The sequence below is a fragment of the Vulpes lagopus genome, chromosome X, assembly GCF_018345385.1.
Source record: "Vulpes lagopus strain Blue_001 chromosome X, ASM1834538v1, whole genome shotgun sequence".
Lineage (NCBI taxonomy): Eukaryota > Metazoa > Chordata > Mammalia > Carnivora > Canidae > Vulpes > Vulpes lagopus.
This window is the reverse complement of record NC_054848.1, coordinates 35,329,676-35,343,616: the sequence shown is the minus strand read 5'-3', so window position 1 is coordinate 35,343,616 and position 13,941 is coordinate 35,329,676. Positions and strand designations below refer to the sequence as shown.

The 13,941-nt window shown below is 39.3% G+C and overlaps 1 protein-coding gene across 1 annotated transcript in view; it reads right to left on the bottom strand.

The window, feature by feature from the left end:
- Window positions 1–13,941, bottom strand: part of USP9X (ubiquitin specific peptidase 9 X-linked) — a 487,376-nt gene that overhangs the window by 467,622 nt on the left and 5,813 nt on the right. The gene's annotated exons all lie outside the window — the stretch shown is intronic.

Here is a 13,941-nt window from a genome sequence, read left to right as displayed (position 1 = left end):
GCATACTGCAAAAAAAAAAAAAAAATCAACAGTCCAAATAAATTCCCAGGTGATTTCTATATGTGAGGAGCACAGGTAGCAGAGGGAACTGAATGCATGTTAAGGTTCTTGTTTTGTTGGGGGTAGAGTATGGAGTTAGAGAAAAAGATATAGGTATTTATTGATGGTACATGTTTATGAAAAATACATTTAAATAATGTAACAGGAATGAAACAAACAGAAGTACTCGGTAAATTTTTTGTAGCACTACTTTACATTATGGCCTATTCGGTAGGTCCATCTGAAAATGGTCCCTTGATTCTTAGCATCTTTAATCTCAATTTGATGAAGGGCTATTGGAAAAATAAATAATAGCTAAGATTTCTTGAGCAATTACTTTGTGCCAACACTATTTTAAGTACCTTATCTATATTATCTCATTTAAGCCTAATAAAAATAACTCTCTAAGATGGAGAAAGGGTCATTATTACTATTTTATTGGTAAGAAAATTGTACAAGGTAGATAAACTTGCTCAAATAAGCCAAAATTTGAACCTAGGCCATTGGGTTTCAAATTTCCTTCCTACGTACTACTATGCTGCTCTACTGGCAGAGCCTTCAGCTTTACTTATTTATTTAATAACTTTGTGAGCGTCTCTGAATTCCAAGGCAGTGAAAAAGTAAAGGAGGGGAGGCTAGTTAGAGGTGAATGAGACTCTGTTCCTACCTTAATATACCCTCATGCAGCTACTGGGTAGATAGAGAAAGCAATGTGGCATGATGTTAAAAGAACAGATTTGGACATCAGATAGAAATGGAGTTGAATCTTCACATTAGCACTTACAAGCTACGTGCCCTTAACCAAACGATTTCATTTTCCTAAGCTCCAGTTTCAACAACCGTGAAATAAGAATAACAATAGTACCTACTTCACTGGGTGGTGAAGATTGAGATGGTCTATGTAAAGAACTCAAGCTATTGTTATTTTAGGTAATAAGAATGTGTCTTTGGAGCCCACAGGTAATTTTGAGTTGGGGAGATTAGGAAACACTTCATGAGAGAAATAATATTTGAGCTAGGTTTTGAAGAACAAATAAGAAGTTTAATATGTAGAAATGGGAAGAGGTCTATTCAGACTGAGCTAACAGCATGAGCAAATGCATGAAGGCAGGAAATTAAATTGGGTCAGATCATACAGTACACTGAAGGAAATAGTAAATAAAGCTTGAACAGTGACTTTGATTTGTATTTTGGGAAAATAAATGAAATAAGATTATGAACTCCAGGCAGACAGAACCTCTTTGATTTCCTCCTTAATTTTGGCACCCCATGTCCCATGGAATAGAACTGAATAGCATAGAAGTTACATGTGTATCACATGTTTTTTTTTAAAGATTTTATTTATTTATTCATGAGAGGCACAGAGAGAGAGAGAGAGAGAGAGAGAGGCAGAGACACAGGTAGAGGGAGAAGCAGGCTCCATGCAGGAAGCCTGATGTGGGACTCAATCCCAGGATTCCAGGATCACACCCTAAGCCAAAGGCAGATGCTCAACCACTGAGCCATCCAGGCATCTCTATAACATGTGTTGATAGGGTAACTCCATGTTTGTACCCTCTGCTTTTGCCCTCTTCTTGGGTCCATTTTAGAGGCTACAAAAAGCCATGGTTTCCCAGTCTCCCTCGCAGCCAAAAGTGGCCATGCTTCACAGTCTGACTAATGAAGTACAAGCAGAAATCTATTGGAGGGCTTCTGGGAGAATTTTGCTTTATTTTTTTTTTAAGATTTATTTATTTGACAGAGAGACAGTGAGAACAGGGGGAGGGGCAGAGGGCGAATCCTCAAGTAGACTCCTCACTAAGTGCAGAGCCCGAGGTGGGGCTTGATCATAGGACCCTGAGATCATGACCTGAGCTGAAATAGAGAGTCAGCCACTTAACTGACTGAGCCACCCAGGTGCACCAAAAGTTTTGCTTTATAAAGAAAGGAGGGCAAATATCCTGAGATCGTCTCTTTTTCTCTAGTTCATGCCATGTCTGGAGTTGCATCAACCATCTTATGACCATGAACTTATGGAGCAGAGGATGCTAATATAGTTAAGACATTAAACCAATTCCTGGGGCATCTGGGTGGCTCAGTTGGATAAGTGTCCAACTCTTGGTTTCAGCTCAGGTCATGATTTCAGGGTTGTGGGATCAGGCCCTGCATCTGGCTCTATGCTTAGTGTGGAGTCTGCTTGTCCCTCTCCACCTGCTTCTCCCCTACACACTCTCTTTAAAATAATAAATAAATAAACAAACAAATAAATAAAATCTTAAAAAAAAAACAATTTCCCAGCAGCCACAAATCTCCACCTTGTTATGTGAGAAAAATGAACTCCTGTCCATTGCTGGCCAAATCGTTCTTGCAGCCAAAATCATTCCTAGCTGATACAATGGAAGATATTCTGGTTTTGAGAATTTTAAAAATAAAGTAGAACTAGTTTTTACTCAGGCAGAGTTTCATTTATTCTATTTTTCTCAAGTCAGTGCCCATAGTCCCAATGATTTTGAAACCTAATCTAGGATTTGGCTGAGGTCAGACCAGATCTGGGAAAGTCTGTAAATGGGTTGTGACAACTACATACCAGAGACAGATGGGTTTACTGTTCAGTGGCACTATTCATCAATACAGGTTTATGCATGGTCTCTTAAATCTATTTATTATTTGTTCTATCTGCAGAAGTGTTCTGTTGTCAAAAAGAAAATATTTTGGCATTAAATAATGACCTACGATATCAGAATAATTGAACACAACATCCATAAAGAGGAAATAATTGACTGGTATGGAAATTCAGCATGACAGAATTGTGACTTTGCTGCAGTGTAGTCTAACTTTTCTGTACTGAAAAAATTGTCATGTGATGATTCCAGGGGATGATAAAAGCTAAACTCAGTATCAGATTTCAAGTTATAGATTTGTCCACATGTACTTTTATAGCTTAGTAGCCCTCAAAATCAGATAGTTTGGGTTCAATATACACTAGGTTCCAATACATTTCTGGTTGTTTGAGTCAGCAAAAATGTAAAACTGAAAAATTAAGAAAACACATATAGATGAAATTACTGACGGATCAACAACCTCATAATATTTTGCAATCTTATTTTGTGCCTTTGGTTTAGTTAACATGTTGCTATACCACTACCTATCTCTCAATAGTAACTAATTCAATAGTCTTTTGATAACATTCAGGGTAAGTAATTTTGGCATCCTTCATAAGTATCAAATAAAAAACAAAGTTATAATTTACATTTTCTTGAGGAGCATTGTTTTCTCTCTAAACTTTGCTTTTGGCTGGGGATGCCTGGGTGGCTCAGCAGTTGAGTGTTTGCCTCCACCTCTGGTCACAATCCTGGAGTCCCGGGATCAGGTTCTGCGTCAGGCTCCCTGCATGGAGTCTGCTTCTCTCTCTGCCTGTGTCTCTGCCTCTCTCATGAATAAATAAATAAAATATTAAAAAAAAAACTTTGCTTTGGCTTAGAATTTGGAGTTTCCTTTCCTTTTGGCTCATTCCACCTTGTTCAAAAATCTCTAGAAACAATGGGCTACAGTTTTTTGAAGTATAAATGAATCCTTTTTTAAAAAAAAGATTTATTTATTTATTTGAGAGTGAGAGTGATCCCATGTCTCAGTGCATTCAAGTGGGAGCAGGGGTAAGGGAAGAGAGAGAAAGAATCCTCAAGCTGACTTCCTGTTGAGCACAGAGCCAGATGTGGGGCTGGATCCCAGGACCCTGACTGAGATCATGACCTGAGCTGAAATCAAGAGTTGGATGCTTAACCAACTGAGCCACTCAGGCGCCCAGAAAAATGAATTCTATACAAATATTTCCATTGGTTTATGGGAAAGGTAGTCACCACAGGTCTCAAGCACCCTTACATCGCCTTGCTAAGTGTGCCATGCTAAAGCCTAACCATCCCCTGATACTGACTAGTTTCTATAGAGTCCCGTATACAGTTGGGTTGGTCAGGGTGATCAAAAGATGACTACAATGGGATGGTTTGCTCCCTAGGAAAGGGGAACTTACCTGTTTGATACTTGCTACAAAACATGCTAAGTTATTGATGCTGGGTTCCTCAGCTGTGGCATAATCCACTATATGTTTAGCCTCTCACATCAGGAGTCTTAGAGGCACAGGAACTGGCACTGCTATGCTGAAACTCCTACCATTTGCTGTGCTGGAATAAAATGTCTTATTGTGATTTATTGAATCTTGTTCAATACTTTTTTGACACCTGTGGAAGCAGGGGTTTTACTCTATTAGCCTCATCAGACTACCAAAAACAAACCTATAGTGTAACAAAATTAGGTTCATCAACCCACTGCAATGAGGGAGATCACATCAGAGGAACCATGAGACATTTTATCAAATGAAGGATAAGACAAAGGCATTATAGAATTTCGGGGGGAGGTGAGGGTGGAGTTTAGGCGAAATTGAAAATGAAACAGTAAACTCAAAGCAAGGTTGTGTGAAAAGAGACCAACATCAACTCTAATCTGCAATGTAAACCCCTGGATTCCTTGGAATCTACAAAGTTAGGATATATGTACAATGTGAAATCCAGAACCCCTACCTAAAGCTCTGTACCTATGGTGAAAATTGCAGCTGTTTCTCTAGATCAAAGTGACTTAAATTCTCCAGGCAAGAAAGAGATGTTTCATTTTTAAAGAAATATTTTCATTTTATTTTTTTAAAAAATGTATTTATTCATGAGAGAGAGAGAGAGAGAGAGGCAGAGACATAGGCAGAGGGAGAAGTAGGCTCCATGTAGGAAGCCTGATGCAGTACTTGATCCCAGAACCCTGGGATCATGCCCTGAGCCAAAGGAAGACGCTCAACCGCTGAGCCACCCAGGCATTCCAGAGGAATATTTTCAAAAAGCAAAGTTTCTGATAGTCTATGATTTTAGAGAATAAAGTTTCTAAGTAAGTATGGCAGCAGTAGTCACCAAAGAAGGTGGTTATTATGACATTCTATACCTATAGCATGCCCTTGGGAAAAATATTATTTCCTGTTAACTGTGCAATCATAATTTTTAAACCAAAAATTATATATATTTTTAAACCACAGTAATAATTAACCGTGGTCATTTTTAAGGAATTATTTATTTATTTATTCATTTACTTATTTTTAAAGATTTTGTTTATTCATGAGAGACACAGAGAGAGAGACAGAGACATAGGCAGAGGGAGACGCAGGTTCCACGCAAGGATTCCCATGTGGGACTCGATCCAAGGAGTCCGGGATCACGCCCTGAGCCAAAGACAGACGCTCAACCACTGAGCCACTCAGGCGTCCCTTTATTTAGGAATTTAAACTTAAAAAAAAAAAATTGTCAAAATTACCTAAGAGTTTGCTAGAAGTACAAAAAGGTAAAAAGAGCATTTGAGTCTTAATAAAATATGTTCTATGATTTTTAGATAAGTCATGACAGAAATCATCTGTTATCTAGGCAGCTAATTGGTTGTTTTACAAAAAAAAAATCTAATGTTTTCAGTTCATTGGTCAATGGACATTTGGGTTGTTTTCATCTTTCAGTTAATGGGAATAGTGAAGCTGTGAACATTCAGGTACAAATATTTCTACATGCACTTTTAATTCGTTTTGGGTATTTATGTAAGAGTGGAATTGCTGGGTCATATGGCAATTGTTAGCTTAGCTTTTTTGAAGACCAACCAAACTGTTCACAGGAGCTGCACCATGTTACATTGCCATCATTGAAGCATAAGGACCCCAATGCTCCACATCCTCACCAACACTTGCTATTTTGTATTTTAATTATAGCCATCCTACTAAGTGTGAAGAAATATCTTGTGGTGGTTTTGATTTGAATTTCCCTAAGATTAGCGATGCTGAGTATCTTTTCATGTATTTATTGGCCATCTGTATACCTTCTTCAGAGAAATGTCTTTTCAAGTCCTTCACACATTTTTAAGATTGTATTGTCTTTTGTTGAGTTGTAAGAGTCTTACATGTATTCTGGATACTAGACTCTTATAAAACTCATGATTCACAAATTTTCTTCCATTCTGTAGGTTGTAGTTTTACTTTCTTTTTTTTAAAAAAAATATTTTTTTAGGGCAGCCCGGGTGGCTCAGGGGTTTAGTGCCGCCTTCAGCCCAGGGCGTGATCCTGAAGACCCAGGATTGAGTCCCATGTCGGGCTCCCTACATGGAGCCTGCTTCTCCCTCTGCCTGTGTCTCTGCCTCTCTTTCTCTCTCTCTCTCTGTGTCTCTCATGAATAAATACGTTTTAAAAATATTTTTAAAAAAACACTTTAAATTTTTAAAAAAATTTTTTTAGAGGGATGCCTGGGTGGCTCAGTGGTTGAGATCTGCCTTTGCCTTAGGGCATGATTCTGAGGTTCAGAGATTGAGTCTGCATCGGGCTCCTCGCTGGGAACTTGCTTCTCCCTCTGCCTAGGTCTCCACCTCTCTCTGTGTGTCTCTCATGAATAAATTAAAAAAATAAAAATATCTATTTTTTTTAGAGATAGAGCAAGAGAGCATGAGCTCGAGTGAGGGAGAGGGAGAGCAAGAGAGAAAGTCTTAAGCAAGCTTCAGGTTCAGTGCAGAGCCTGACATGTGGCTCGATCTCACGATCCTGAGATCACGACCTGAGCTGAAATCAAGAGTTGAAGTTTAACCAACTGAGCCACCCAGGTGCCCCTGTATCTTCCCTTTTTTGATAGTGTCCTTTGATGTACAAGTTTTGTTTTTTTGTTTGTTTTTTAAGGTTTATTTATTTATTCATGAGAGACAGAAAGAGAGAAAGAGAGAGAGAGGGCAGAGACACAGGCAAAGGGAGAAGCAGGCTCCATGCAGGGAGCCCGATGTGGGACTCGATCCTGGGACTCCAGGATCATGCCCTGGGCTGAAGGCAGGTGCTAAACCACTGAGCCACCCCGGGATCCCCCAAAAGTTTCTAATTCTGATGCAGTCCACTGTATCTCCTTTTTCTTTTATTACTTGTGCTTTTGGTATCATATTTAAGAGTCCATTGCCAAATCTAAGGCCATGAAATTTTTACCCGTTTTCTTCTAAGAGTTTTAAACTTTTAGCTTTTATATTTAGGTCTTCCATTCATTTTTCAGTTAATTTTGTACATAGTATAAGGTAAGGGTCCAATTGCATTCTTTTGCATGTGGATATCTAGTTGTCTGGCACCATTTGTTGAAGAGATAATTCCTTCCTCATTGAGTAGTCTTAGCACTCTTGTCAAAGACCAGTTGGCCATAGATACACAGATTTATTTCTGAATTCTCAACTCTAATCCATTGATCTACACTGTTGCTTGCTTGTTCAGTGACTTTTCTAAATTATTTTTGTAAAGTCTGTATTCTTTGTTATATGTCGCTACATAAGCCTCTGTTCTGTTAGCTTTGTGATCAGTTAGTGTTTTGACAGTTTACTTATATACCAGAAGAAAAGAAAGAGGAAGTGAAAGGGAAGGAGGAAGAAGAAGATGAGAACAAGGACAAGGGGTTGAAGGAAGGAAAACGAAAAAATATACTACTCTCCCAGTCTTCACAGATTGGTTCAATATGGAAGCACTTCTCCAGTGCTTAGCCAGGCTATCTGCAACTTTGCCTTAGTCTTCTCATCCTGCTTGTGTGGAGAACGAAGTCCAGCTGGAGGCAAAAGTTTAGTGTCTTTTCAGGTTCTTTTGAGCATATATCCAGTCCTGGGCATACATGTGGCCTTCCTGATTCCCAAGTATATGTAGGAACTTATAAAAGTCCTCTCTTAGGCAACTAGTAACCTGCAACAGGAGTATGGGCTGCTGTCCTCATGGGAGAACATATGTGCGCAACTTAAAATGCCACTGTGCTCTCTTTCCACAACTCAGCAGCTGTTGTCTTCACCAAGTCTTCCTCTGGTTATAAGTGTTTGACTAGATTCTACAGTTTTGCAAAAGTTGATTCTGATATTTTTTTCCAGCTCATTAGTTGCTTTTGTGGAAGGATGGAACTCTGGAGTTCCCTAACTCTGCAATGTTCAGTGACATCATTCCTTAATACACCTTCATACGAATGTGTTTGAATATAAATATATACTAATAGACAATAAAATTAAAGGCTTTAATTTTAAGGTATAATTAGTGTTAACATATTAAAATATGTATTTTTATTTTTTAAAAGATTATTTATTTATGAGAGACAGAGAGAGAGAGAGAGGCAGACACACAGGCAGAGGGAAAAGCAGGCACCATGCAGGGAGCCCAACATGGGACTCGATCCTGGGTCTCCAGGATCAGGCCCTGGGCTGAGTCACCCAGGCTACCCTAAAATATGTATTTTTTAAAGATTTTTATTTATTTATTTAGAGATAAAGAAAGAGCAAAATGGGAGGAGAGGCAGAGGGAGACAGAAAGGGAGGAGGGTTAGAGAGGAATCTTAAGCAGGCTCCACCCCCAGCATGGAGCCTGATGCAAGGCTTGATCTCATGACCCTGAGATCATGACCTGAGCTGAAATCAAGAGTTGAATGCTTAACAGACAGAGCCACCCAGGTGCCCCTTAAAATATGTATTACATTGAAATCACTATTTTATTTATTTATTTATTTATTTTTTTTTTTTTAATTTTTATTTATTTATGATAGTCACACACAGAGAGAGAAAGGCAGAGACACAGGCAGAGGGAGAAGCAGGCTCCATGCCCCGGGAGCCCGACGTGGGATTCGATCCCGGGTCTCCAGGATCGCGCCCTGGGCCAAAGGCAGGCGCCAAACCGCTGCACCACCCAGGGATCCCATGAAATCACTATTTTAATAAACTAGTAATTTCCTTAAGTAACAAATTGTATCTATTTTCCTACATGCATATTAATGTATTATATAATTATTATACTGTATATAGTAAAATTTTTTATTTCCTTTTTTTAAAAAGGTTTTATTTATTTATTCATGAGAGACACAGAAGATGCAGAGACACAGGCAGAGGGAAAAGTAGGCTCCATGCAGGAAGCATGATGTGGGACTCGATCCCAGGACTCCAGGATCATGCCCTGAGCCAAAGGCAGATGCTCAACCATTAAGCCACCCAGGCGTCCCTTTTATTATCTCCTTTAATCCACACAGTCAACTTTTGTTTTCTCTAGACACAGAAAAAACTAATAGGCAGGAAATAGTTAAGTTCTAGTTAAGGCAGCCCAGGTGGCTCAGCGGTTTAGTGCCACCTTCAGCCCAGGGCGTGATCCTGGAGACCGGGGATCGAGTCCCATATCAGCTCCCTGCATGGAGCCTGCTTCTCCCTCTGCCTGTATCTCTGCCTCTCTCTCTGTGTATGTGTGTGTGTCTCTCATGAATAAATAAACAAAATCTTAAAAAAAAAAGAACCTTCTAGCTAATTTTCCCTGCATACACTTTTTAGATTAGTAAATTTTAAGGGGATATAAGCATGTGTCAATGATCTAAAGCACTGGAATATTCTGTGAACTTAAAATAGTTCTATGATTTATAAGAATGAGAGTAAATTGAAACTATGTTTAGTGACTAAAGTTTTATATATTTTTTGTACTAAGAAATTAGTACAAAATTTATCCAAAGATTATTCGTCAATAAATTCAATCTAATGTTTAAAACCTAAACAGATGTTTACTAAAGATCTGGATAAAAGATGCTTGTTAAACTGTCATCTAGTGAAGCACCATTTTATATTTTGTAATCTTTAGCATCTTGTGCAAACAATGAAAATGTATTTGTTCCAAAAGACCAACATATGAAATTTAGGAAGTTTAAATAATGAGAAGTTTGGCCTTAGTTGTATAAACTAGAACAGTGACTTGCATTAATTTTATAGATTAAAACCAAGAGAAGACATTCTTCTTACCTTGTAACTATAGTAAAAAAAAAAGGCCATGATTTAAACTTATTTTTTGTGTTTTTTAAAGTGAAAGAAACACAGTTTATTGTATTTTTTCTTTCTTCCTCATAGACATTTATGACGATCTGTACTAGATATTCCTAGAATTTGCACCTAATGACAAAATAATTTTTCTGATTATCTTTAAAATTTCCTAAGTGAGTCAAAGAGAAAAGGAAAAACTGTAAAAGGTGAGAAGGAGTTGGTTTCCGAATGAAGTTAGCACTGTAAAAGCTAAACACCCATTTTGACATATGGTTGCTATATACAGCTTCCCACAAGAGTCATTAGAGGTGTTTTAACCAATAACTTGGGGTCTTGATCATTTAATCAAGTCATAGCACTGAAAAGTCAGCACTTGTTAGTATTCAATGTATGGAAAAATAATGTGTTTTCTCTTTCTTAGATGGGACAGTCTCCTTGTGAGTTTTTTCCTGTTGTTCTAAGACACCTCTAGCACCTCTCAGAGGAACAATCTTATTCATGTCAAAGTTGGCCTAAGGTGGCCACTACAATTCCAAATTATCCTCAGGGATGTTATGCCAGAAGTTAGTATATTTATTAGCAAACAACTCCCTGAGAAATTACCTGACACTCAGTTAAACAAAAAAAAATATCACTTACACATGACTTTGGCCCTTAACTCTAATGTTAAGTTATCTCAACTGCTCAGTGGAAAAATCAGCAGCCTCCTAGAGGGCAGAATATTTACAAAGATCTCTTCCAAGGCCAATTTCTCATAAGTTCTCAGACAACACACAAGATGATGGAACACAGAACATAGATAGTATTAAAAGATTGTTCAGGGGCTCCTAGGTGGCTCAATCAGTTAAGTGTCTGCCTTTGGCTTGGGTCTTGATCCCAGGGTCCTGGTATGGAGACTCATGTCAGGTTCCCTGCTCATTGGGGAGTCTGCTTCTTCCTCTGCCCCTCCCCCAACTCCTTGCTTGTGCTCTCTCTCTCTCAAATAAACAAAATCTTTTAAAAAAGAGAGAGACATATTTCATGAGAGGACACCAAAGTCTGATCAGAACTCTAAAATCCCAGAATGGAATAACAAATCTGACACCGAAGGGCCAAAAAGATAATCAGAGCCCAGATTCAGTGCAGAAAGTATGTTATTAGTGATAGAGATGCCTCAAGTGGGGGAGATGCAAGGAGCTGCAGATGTGCACATTATTACTGAGTGAAGGGTCCTGGTTCATAGTAGTGAGGGTCCTGACCATACCTTGGTAGAAACTCTAAATTATCCTAGCCTAATCAGTCTAAAATCATAAGGGACAAATCTGTAGTCTAAGAAAAATCAGGGTTTTTTTGGCCCACTGTGGTGAGGGACACTGGGGACTGCTTTGGCTAATGAGTGGAGAGCTACTGAAGACCTGGCTGCTATGTGTGTGGCAAGGGATCAAGGATGAGTGGTGGCAGCTAGGCTGTCTTATATGCTTCAAGCTATGACACAGTTGGGACAGAATTATGCCTTCAACAAGGCTTGCTACTTTAAATTTGTTTCAATGACTACATTATAGCCAAACCAGAAAGATTTCCCCAAAGCTGATAAAAATTCCATGGATGGAACATTATGGAAGAAGCTATTCAAAGCCTGAGTGCTACAGATGCTCCAGACTGACTACAAAATGGACAGAATGAAAGCTCCCATGATGAGCCCCTCACTTTAGACAATGGCTGAAAGGATGTTGTGGTCTGCCCCACTCAACTTCCAGGTAGAAGACTACTCTCTTTGTTTTTAATCCTTGGAAGCCCTGTGTGCGTGGTAGGTGGTGATGACAGAGCCAAAAAATGCCTAGGATAAAGATGGGCAATCCAAACAAGGCAAAGACTCTGCAGTACAAGACAAAACTAAGGAAGGGGATATCAAATTCCCTCCAAAGTAATGTGTAAGACAATGCAGATACGGCTGTTTGAGCAGGGGGTACCCATAGAGGAGACTGACAGGATGAGTACCAAAGAAATTTGGTCTGGATATTGAGCCATGGAGGGAGGGGCAGCAAACAGTGAGCTGTCCACCCAACTGGAATTGAGAGTGCCTCTATGAAACCAGATCCCTCCACAGAAATCGTTCTATTGGAGGAATTGAGAAGCCAAATAAATGGCTGCCTTAAAACACATTCCTCCTCCAGTACCTTTACTGCTTGACCATGAACCAAGTATTCTGATTTAACTGCCTTTAAGGAGAAAAGGGACTAAGGATGGGGGTTGAGGTTTCTCCACTCCCAGGGCAAACCAGAGGCCTTAACCTCTAATTAGGATACAGTGAGGTAAAGGGAGGGCAAGGAAGCAGGATAAAAATTTTTATGACTCACTTGAATACCAGTGCTCATTCACTAGAACAATCAGTTGGTGACATTCATAAACCCTAGAGTATCCCTACCATGGCCTGCTTGATGACAGGGGACATCATGGTTCCACCAAGTTCTACCATGGTGCCTATCTGAAATGGAAAAAGATCTGGGTGGAGGTGGGAGTTGGCTGAGTGAAGAGAGACATACTGGCTACTGACTTAGAACAAATGAACTATGTGGTCATGGAAAGGAAACAATAACCTGATAATGGGACACCTTCATCCCTATGAGGTGTGTGTGTTTGGGGAAGGGGTGGGAACATTTAATGCTTTCTTTGTCCCCTTCACCGAGCACTGCAGCATCACAAAACTGTCACATGGTTCACATGAGTCAAGCAGCAGCTGCAAGTGACATGACCCTACTGCTGGGTTTGTTATCTCATCCTTGTGCTATGAACACAGAAAAACTAATGTAGGCTTGGCCCAGTGGAATTACTGTGTTGCACTGGACACCCTCAGGATGGCAGGGCTATTCTGCTCTGCCTGATACCCTAACAAAAAAAGGAGGACTATTCAGCTGGGCCTGACATCTCAGCTCTCTCCTATGTGTACCAGTTCAATCTTGTTTCAATTTGACTGCTAAGAATTAAGATGTTGAACCGTGGGCCCCAGGTTTCTCAGCTATGATGCAACTCACTGATCACAGGGTCTCCATCTGGGCCCATCACATCATGCCATGGGACTTGGGGACATGAGAACCAGAGTTATTGTGGTGATGCCCCTGTTGTCTGCTGCGCTAAGGCTTACTCTGATCACGTCGTCACTTTTGGCACCTACGGATGGCAGGTTTATTCCTGGCAATTTAGAGGCTGGTGTTCTTCCCTAACAAAGATAGAACAAGACACAATAAAATTTTTATCTCTTAATGAAGAATATAACTATTTTTTAAATGGCTTCCTTCTTCCTTCTGTTTCTTTTTCCTTTGTTCACACATTAGAAATCACTCATTTAAAAGATAATAGGGGTGCATGGGTGGCTCAGTAGGTTTAGTGTCTGCTTTCAGCTCAGGTCATGATCCCAGGGTCCAGGGATCGAGTCCCAGGTTGGGCTTCCTGCTCCGTGGGGAGCCTGCTTCTCCCTCTCTCTCTTCTACTCCCCCTGCTTGTGCTTTCTCCGTCAAATAAATAAATAAAATCTTAAAAATAAAAATTAAAAAAATAAAAGATAATGAATTTTACAAAGAGGTATCTGTACCCCCATATTCACTGCAGCGTGAACATACACACACACACACACAGAGACAAAGGAATATTATTCAGCCATAAAAAAGAAGGAAACCCTGCCATTTGGATAAAATTTTGATGGCAATATGCTAAGTAAAGTAAGTCAGACACAGAAAGACAAAGACTATACCATATGATCACACTTACATGTGGGAATCCAAAAAAGTCAAACTCATAGAAACAAAGAGTAGGTTGGTGGTTGCCAGGGGCTGGGGTGGGGGAAATGGGGAAATGTTAGTCAAATGGTATAAATCTCCAGTTATAAAATGAATAAGTTCTGAAGATCTAGTATATAGTATCATAACTATAGTTAACATGTGTTGTATATTTGAAAGTTGGTAAGAGAGTAGATCTTAAATGTTCTCAGCCCCCAATTTTTTTTTAAGTAACTGGGACGTGAAATAAAAGATACTGAATTTTAGCACAGCTAGAAATTTTTAAGATTATACATTTGGATAAGTTTTTTTTTTTTTCGGT